The sequence below is a fragment of the Phaseolus vulgaris genome, chromosome 9, assembly GCF_051622355.1.
Source record: "Phaseolus vulgaris cultivar YP4 chromosome 9, ASM5162235v1, whole genome shotgun sequence".
NCBI classification, from domain to species: Eukaryota; Viridiplantae; Streptophyta; class Magnoliopsida; order Fabales; family Fabaceae; genus Phaseolus; species Phaseolus vulgaris.
Window position 1 is genome coordinate 24896982 of NC_143506.1, and position 9067 is coordinate 24906048.

The following is a 9067-nucleotide window of genomic DNA, read 5'->3' on the forward strand; positions in this document are numbered from 1 at the left end:
ATTTTCATTTTATAATAATTACTTTAAAATTCGTGTCAAGAGTAATTTTAATTTATTAATAGGTAGGAGATTGTAACAATGATAATTTTGAAAGAAGGGAGTAAGAGTACATTTGTACTTCAAGAATATTTCGATCCTTTGCTCAAACTTCTTCATTACAAATTATTTAAGGTTGAAAAATTATTATATTTTAATATCTCATTCAAGCTTGAAGAATGAGACTCTACTCTCAATAATACTTCAACCTGCACTAAATCTCGTCACAATAAATAATTTGAAATTGGAAGAGCATGTATTTTAAAGATTTTTTCGATCATAAAATCCTTGAAGCGACCTTAAACTTAAACTTACCTAAACAAAATATAGAGATCCTATTAATAAATATAAAAAATTCTAAATAATCTTAGTAACTTAGAATTTACCTAACAAAAACTCTAGTTAGAACAAAATTAGGAACTAAGCTACATAGTAAAAGGAACAAGATTCATGGGTTTTTTCTACCAAAGGAGCACGACATACTCAACTTTAACATCTTATAAATCCATTTGGAATGTTTGCGACGTAGTGTAGTTGTGTTCCAATGTGTATTGGTAAATATAAACTATCATTCTAAACCATATACCCTAAATCCTAAATCCTTGAGGAAAATTAAACTATAAAAGAAAAGAAAAAAAGCTAACGTAAAAAATAACATCAAACTCAATATGGTCATATCTCAAAATTGATTTTCTTTAATACAGTTCACTTCTTACATTATTCATCATATTATATTTACTATTAACTAAAGAAAATATGAAACTTCTACTAATATTAACAAAAATAAAATTTGGAAGTAAAAATCGAAACAAATTTATCTTATGATCAACAACTCTCTCAGACTTGGGCATAAATGCATTGAGTAAGTTTTCCTCAAAATATAGCAATTTTTCAAGGAATATGGTTGAATGTATGAATAGGAAAGTGTAGGAACATCAGCATGAACAACAACAAAATCAACAAAAAGATCAATAGTGTTAGTGTGAGCATGAATATCACACCAATTATATTAGCAGTTGTTGTATTCAGCTGCTTTGGCAAAGGATCTTCACTTTTTGCTAAATTATTTGGAATGTTAGGAAGCTTAACATGAACAATAGTATGAACATGAACAACAATAGCAGGTTTACTAGTAAAACCATTAACAAAACCAGTAGGAACAGTGTCTTTGGTATGAACAGGATCAAGAGAATCATGAACAGTCAAATCAGTACGTTTATGAGCGAAGGCATGATCAAGAGTATTAAAATCATGAACACAATCAAAAAAATTAGTTGATACTGTTGAAGATAGATGAAACTTCTTCTGAGCAAGTCTTAGTGTGTGTGTTTGATGTAGAAAATTGTATTGTTTCTTTTGAAGTTAGCGATGATATTATTAGTGGTCATAGTAGGTTAGAGTGAATTTAAGGTGACCTTTTGCTTCATGACCTACTTCATATCCTTAACCAAGTGGTAAGATCAAGCACAAAAGGTTTTTCAAAACTCTCCTATCAACCACATTAAGTTTTCTCAAAATCAGGTTACTGCACAAATATAAATCTGTTGATTTGTAAAACAATAGATTTATTTCTGAACTGGTTTACCGTTTTTCAAAATTTTGTTAGGGAACCAAACAATTTGTTGCAGCCCTTTATTACCGTTAAGATGAGCTGGAAATAGTTTGGAAATCATCTTCTGCTTTTCATAAAAACAATCCAGCTTTCAACTGTATTTTGAAAAACGGTTATAAACTGTTTTCTATATAACGAAAGGCACATCTCACATGAAAAATGACTGAGTAATCATGTTTTTTAACACGGACCAAAGAGTTTTCATTGAGAGATAAAAGCTTTGAATGTTTTCTTAAAAGGTTCTCTTAAAGAAATTAAAGTGTGCTTGTTCATTGTGTGCCTTGGTCAAGGGTTGAGGTTTTGTCATCGTTGTGCTGCAGAAAAGTGCTGATGTTTTAGGTTTCTTGCATCTTCTTTTCAGGTGCTTTCTTTCCTTATTCATTCTTGTGTAAAGGTAGTTGTATAAACACTCCTTGATAGGGTTTCTTGGAATGTTCTTGCTGTTGAAATAGAATTTTTCAGCATTGTGTGTGCCTTGTTCTTGAAGGCTTCAAGAACCACAAGGTTTTGTAATTTGTTTTGAATTCTTTAGTAGATTTCACCTTGGTGTGAGATGGGACTGGATGTAGTTCTTGATGAGTGAACCAGTATAAACTATGTGACCATCTTTCTTCTCAATCCCTGCACTCATTTTCTGCATAATTTGAGAATCTGCCAGAAAATAAATATGTTCAATCAAAATTGAATCTGTTCTTTCTGAGCTTGTTCATACTGTTCTTCAAAGATTCTGAATAAGTTCTTTATTGTTTGTGAATATTTGAATTTGTGTGTTGGTTGCTTAAAGAGAGTAATAAAACTTTAAACTAACTTTGTTCAAGATTCATATTCTCTTCAAGATTACTTGTTAAAGATTCAAAGTTTAATTTTTGGGTGTAAATCTTGTTGTAGTAAAAGAGTTGTTTTGGAAAAAATATCTTTTAATATCAAGCTAATCTAATTAAGGTTTAGGATTTGAAAAAGTAATCTGAAAATAAATCTTTTTTTTTTTTAAATCAATCTGTTCTTTTTCTCAGAATTACTGGAAAACAGTTTTGTTTGCGAAATTTTTTAAAAGCTCAATTCTCTCCCCCCTCTTGAACTTAGACACTAATAGACCAAATAGATACATCATCAATTAAAGCATTACAAGCACAAATAGGAGTATAAACAGCAAAATCAATATGTGTAAGTGCAGGTTCAACATTAATTTCAGCAGTAGGCTCATCATTGGAAGAAAAACCTCATCCAAGTAAGTGTTGTTGAACAAGATGTTTTGATGTCTCCAAATCTATGTGGAAAGGTTGAAGACCCTATTGATGTGTGTGTGTTGTCTAGTAGTTTTTAACTTATTAATTCACTCCTTAAAATTATCCAAGCTCATTTGAATCCTTATCTCTTTTATAAGAAATGTTTTCTTAAAGCTGAGAAATTTTTATTCAGTTGTTTTTCAAATCAACTAGTTGAAAAAGCTGTTACTCAAGGGTTTGAGGCTAAGGCAAATTTTTCAACCTGCTGAATTGTCGAAACAACTTGTTGTTTGACACTTAGTGTTTTCCAAAATGATTTGGAAAAGTTGTGCTTATTTTGTCTTTGTTGTCAAACAGAAACAACCAGTTATTTCGATAAAACAACTGGTTGTTTTTATGAATACCATAACAAAAATTTATTTCATTCAATTGTTTTAGAAAACAACTTGTTATTTTTATAATTGTTAAGTGTTTTAAACTGTTTTAAATGCTTCCAACTGCTTCTGGTTTTCGATCTAACAACTTTGACCACTTAATTGAGGTTATATACGTGTTGTTTAACATTCTTTTGAATTGACTAAGAAAGAGAGATTGCTTAAAATGTTTTTCAAGAATTCAAAAGCTTTGGATCATCTCAAGTGTGTGGAATAAGATTGAGTTTTGTATACTTCTGAACTATAGCTTTGTAATACACAGATGTATTCTATTCTCTTCTTTTTTAGCATTGTATTTTTGTGTGTTCCTGTATAAGGTCGTTTCAAAAAAGTGTTTCTGGAAACTGTGGTGTTAACAAGGATTCAAGATCATCACTCTTGGTGTGTCTTTCGTAATCTAGGTTTGATTACATAGTGAATTCTCATTGGTTAGCTGAGGACTGGATGTAGCTCTTGGTTAAGAGTGAATTAGTATAAACCTTTTATGTGATTCTCTCTATCTCTTCTCTTATAAACTGTTTTAACTTGTTTTTATATTCTGCTGGTATAAACAACCGTTTGTTTCGTGAAAATAACAAGTTGATTTTTTGGAAATAACCTTAAAATATAAATTTTATTGAGTTGAACCAAAAATCAATTGGTTGATTTTTCATAGTTTTTCACTCTACTTCCAAACTTTACGAAAATCTTGTGAAAACAATTCACCCCTTTTTGTTTAGGCCACTAATTCTAACAAGTGCAAAGGTTCCAAATCCAAATTAGGTAGTTGTTTATTAATTCCATAAGCAAGTTGCAGAAATAAAATTTGAATCCAAATAAGTGCAAGCCATGTGATTTGGTAAAGACTTAAGGGCCAATGACTATCGCTGATGAAATAATGAATGATTAGACGGTGTTGGATGGATAGACATTATTGGGATTGTAGACAATATTGAGTCAGTAAACGGTATAAAGATGGTAGACAGTAGTAGGATAGATGTTATAGAGGTAGTAGACTCTATGGGGTGATAATGGCTATGATGACAGTAAACACTATGGGGATAGGAATAGATGATATGGAGTTAGAAGTTATGAGATTAGACGCTATTGGGTTAGACCCATAGAAGTTAGATCCTATGAGGTTAGACACTATGAAAATCAGATACGTCTGAAACCAATACATTTTCTTCTCTAGTGACTTCTATCTCTAAATTATCTAAAGCAAATTATCTTTTTATTCTTTTTTATACTTCATACATATTAGTAGTTGGTGTATTTCAATATACTATTATAATTATAAGTTATACAATTAATAAGGATTGTGACTTTGTTGATGAAGCTTTTAAGTCTCATTGGACTACTAGCAAACAAAATTTTCATTATCTTAAGAATGAACTTCAATATGGTTTTAATCTTTATCCTAAGTCATTAGTATCATTTTTTTTTCAAGTCTTTTGCGATGTTTAAATGTCTCCATGGTCAACAAATTTCAATTCAAGTTTAGTGGGACGATATTCTTATGAAACATCTATCTCTAACTCAGGTTTTAGTTTTTAGAGACAAAATTAATGTAAATGTATTTCCATTTAAAGAACATCTACCTTACATTGAGAGAGGTTGTGTGTGAATATTGAAGTTGTTAAATAGTTTTAGTGACAGTTCTCATAATTAATTCCAAGTAACTTTTAGAACCATATATAAAATCAGTAAAATCAGTTTTCTCTTTCCATATTTTGTTCTTTATTTTATTTATTTATAACAATTCAACAATTGATAACTACTTTTGCATTATAAGGTTCTAATTTACAAGTACGTACATAATAGTTATCTTTATTTTAAAATTAAACAATTCTAAATATTTTAAAGATTTTTAACGACAAACATGAGCAGCACAGAAAGACGAAAAGGTTTAAAAATTAAATTATAACACTACTAAAAATTAGATATATTTTTTTAAACTTTCCATGTGAATGTGCAAAGAAAGTGTGAGGCTCGGACACTTCTCTTAAATGGGCGTATCCGTGTCGGACACACATATCGGTGTCAACACTCGTAGAACACTTATCGATGAAGTGTTCAATTCAAAAAATATTTGTTGGATTTTTGAAAATTCTAACACGGTTTTAACCCAATTTTAAAAGGTATAAATACAATAATTTTCTAAAAACTCAAATTTATAGTATAAATTTTTATTATGATTATAAAAATAAAGAATAAATTCTTTTGAACCAATCATGAAAAATATCTTCCTGCTCCCAAAAGAATCTGAAACATACTTTTACACATAAATATTATCCGTGAGGTATATAAGAGTTCTCAACAAACTTTCTGAGGTACGCACGTTCAGATTATACTCTTTATGCTTGCGAGTTATAGAGCTTACTGTGAGAGAGGATTTGCACGGTTCTTGTTCTCTTAGTATTTGGTGATACCGTCACTGACTTGGGCGTTGGAGTGCGATCGGCCGCAGCGGCGCCGCTCTGTTTCTTTGCAGGTTCTTGAGGTGGATCTCGAAGAGGAACGGAGGTTCGAAGCGGTGCACACGTCGATCCTTCGACGAGGCAGTTTCCAGCGTTCTGGTCAACAGGCAGGATCATCAGGCGCCCACCGTGGGGCCGTGTAAAACTTGCTCACATCCACAGCGTGAGTTCTTGGAGGTTTTCGAAGTTTTCTGCGTGGTTGTGTGCTGGTGCAACCATCGCTCGCTGTTTGCTTGAGTTTCGTTCGGTGAGTTCGCGTTTTATACCGTTCGTTTGGGTTTTCGATCGGTGAGGTGAGGTTTTACTGCTGTTTGCGCGTAATTTGTTTGGTGGAGTTCGAAGTTCTTTCGCTCGTTTGGTTGTCCGTGGGGAAGCGCTGGTTTATGGTGAAGTTGTGGTTTTCTTTGAAGGTTTACGGTGTTCTTGAGTTCTCTTGCGCTGTTTCGCACAGTTTTCTCCGACTGATCGCTGAATCGATCGTGGTTGAGGTGTCGTTCGCTGCCTTCTGTGATTCGCTGAGTTTCATGAGAAAAATGAGAAGCAATCGCTCAAGTCCAGTTGCGCCCGTCGCTGCCGAAGGCGCCGCTGCCATGACCATGGCGCAGATGGCAGAGATGATGCATTCGTTGCAGGCAACTGTGGAAGCCTCACGCGTAGAGCAGGCGAGAATGCATGAGGACCTGGTCGCCTCTCGCGCCAGGAACGAGGAGCTCAGCAAGGTGACTGAGGAGTTGCGTCAAGCTCTTCAGGAGCAGCAAGGGCGTTCTTCTGCTGAAGAGGTGGCGTCGTCATCGCCACCTCGTGTTTTCCCTATGCCTTTTGTTCAGGCGATTACTGACACGCCTATTCCCACGAGCGTGGTTCCGGTTAAGGCTGTCTTTACCGGCGTGGAGGATCCAGAGGCTCATCTAACCACGTTCCATACGCAGATGATGCTGTCGGGAGGGTCAGACGCCGTCTACTGCAAGATGTTCGTGAGTACGCTCCAAGGAACGGCGATGGAGTGGTTTGTGAGCCTGCCTAACGGCCACATAACCAATTTTCAACAGTTCTCGAAGATTTTTGTCGAGCAGTACATCGTGAATAAGGCACCGCCTAGGGTGTCTTATGTTCTGTTCGATATAAGGCAGTACCAGGGAGAGTCCCTCAGAGACTACCTGAATCGCTTTGGGGCGCAGATGGTCAGATCGCCGGCCAAGGATGAAGAAATGCTGGTCTATGCCTTCAAGAAGGGCGTGCTGCCAGGACCATTCTGCGAGGCCTTGATCAGGGCTCACCCCGCGACGTTTGCTGAAGTCAGGCGACTTGCGGTGGCTCACATCGCCGATGAAAGTGAGGTCGCTGAGAAGAGAGGGAGCCTGGCTCCCGCTAGGCCACGCGCCCAGACCAGAATCCAGCCGCAAAGGGTGCTGGAAACAGCGACGGCGGCCAGGAAGGACCAGAGGACTCGTCATCCTTACGATAGGAGAAACAAGGGAAGGAGCCAAGCACGCCAGCAACCAGCACGCCGGGAATACAATCGCCCGCCTAAGCACAAGTTTGTCATGGGACTAGCGGATCTGATCGCCATTCCTAACATATCTGCTAGGTTGAAAGCGCCTGAGAAGGTGGGCGACAAGGTGCTGGGGTCAAAGCCAGACACCTGGTGTAAGTTTCACCAAGGCTTTGGCCACACTTTGGACTCGTGTTTGTCTTTGGGATATCAGCTCGACGATCTGGTTAAGAGCGGGTTCCTAAATGACTATCTGCTGGACAGGAGGACGAGGGGAGCGTCGAGTTCCCAGCCAGCAGGTGGGGAAGCCCAGCAACACGAGATGCCTATCCACGGGGAGATCCACACCATTGCAGGGGGCTTCTCAGGTGGTGGATGCACCGCATCGCAGAGGAAGAAGTACGCGCGATCGGTGATGGCAGTGGATATGTTTGAAGATCACTCGCCGGAAGTGGACATTACGTTCACCAAGCAGGATCTTCGGGACGTTGTGCCTCATGACAACGATCCCATAGTCATTTCGTTGGTTACGGCGGGAAGGAAGGTCCACAGAGTTCTGGTGGACCAAGGGAGCTCGGCAGACGTGATGTTCTGGCCGACTTTCACGCAGCTGGAGTTGCCCCTTGACCAGCTAAGGCCCTATGGAGGGTGCCTATATGGGTTCGCTGGTGACCAGGTGGAGGTCAGGGGGTACATTGAGCTGAGAACCACGTTTACAGATGAGGCTGGGTCGAGGACGGAGAAAATCAAGTACCTCATTGTGAACGCTCCTTCAGCATACAACATCCTGTTGGGAAAGCCCACGCTTAACAGGATAGGCGCAATCCCGTCGACCCGGCACATGAAGGTAAAGTTGCCGTCTATGGAGGGGGTGGTGATCACGATCAAGTCTGGTCAGAAAGAAGCGAAAAAGTGCTGTGAGAATAGCCTGAAAAACAAGAGGTCGGTGAGTTATGTAACAACCACCCCACCTCCCGGTGTGAAGCCCAGATCGACGGTAACAGAGGAGGCCGCCGGAAGAGATGTGGAGATGGTGGACGCTGAGCTGGGGGAGAAGAATGCTGGTCTGGAGGAGGAAGAGGAGCGGAATCGCCCTGAGGAAGCGAGGGAGCAGGGAATCGCCAGGGCGGTGATCGCCAGAGAATCCAGGCCAAAACTTGTCGAGTAATGGCTCGAAAAGGAGATCGGAGGAAAGATCTTCAAGCTGGGAAGATCTCTGGAGGTCGAGCTCCAGGACCAGATCGCCAAGGTGATTGAGCGGCATCTGGACGCGTTTGCATGGTCCGCTTCGGACATGCCCGGGATTGATCCCGACTTCTTGTGCCATCATCTGGCGATGGACAACTTGGTGAAACCAGTGCGACAAAGGAGAAGAAAGTTCAACGAGGAGAGGAGGCAAGCGATCAGGGACGAAGCACAGAAACTCCTCGCTGCAGGCCACATCAGGGAAGTCCAGTACCCTGAATGGCTGGCAAATGTCGTGCTGGTAAAGAAGAGTAACGGGAAATGGCGCATGTGCGTCGATTTCACCGACCTGAACAAAGCTTGCCCAAAGGATTCGTATCCTTTACCAAGCATTGATGCCCTGGTCAATAGTGCTGCAGGGTACAAGTTGCTGAGTTTCCTGGATGCCTTCTCGGGATACAATCAGATCAAGATGCATCCCATGGATGAAGAGAAGACAGCCTTCATGACGGAGAGATCGTGCTACTGCTATAAGGTGATGCCGTTTGGGCTGAAGAACGCGGGGGCCACGTACCAGAGGCTGATGGATCGAGTACTTGCACCAATGCTGGGAAGGAACGTGC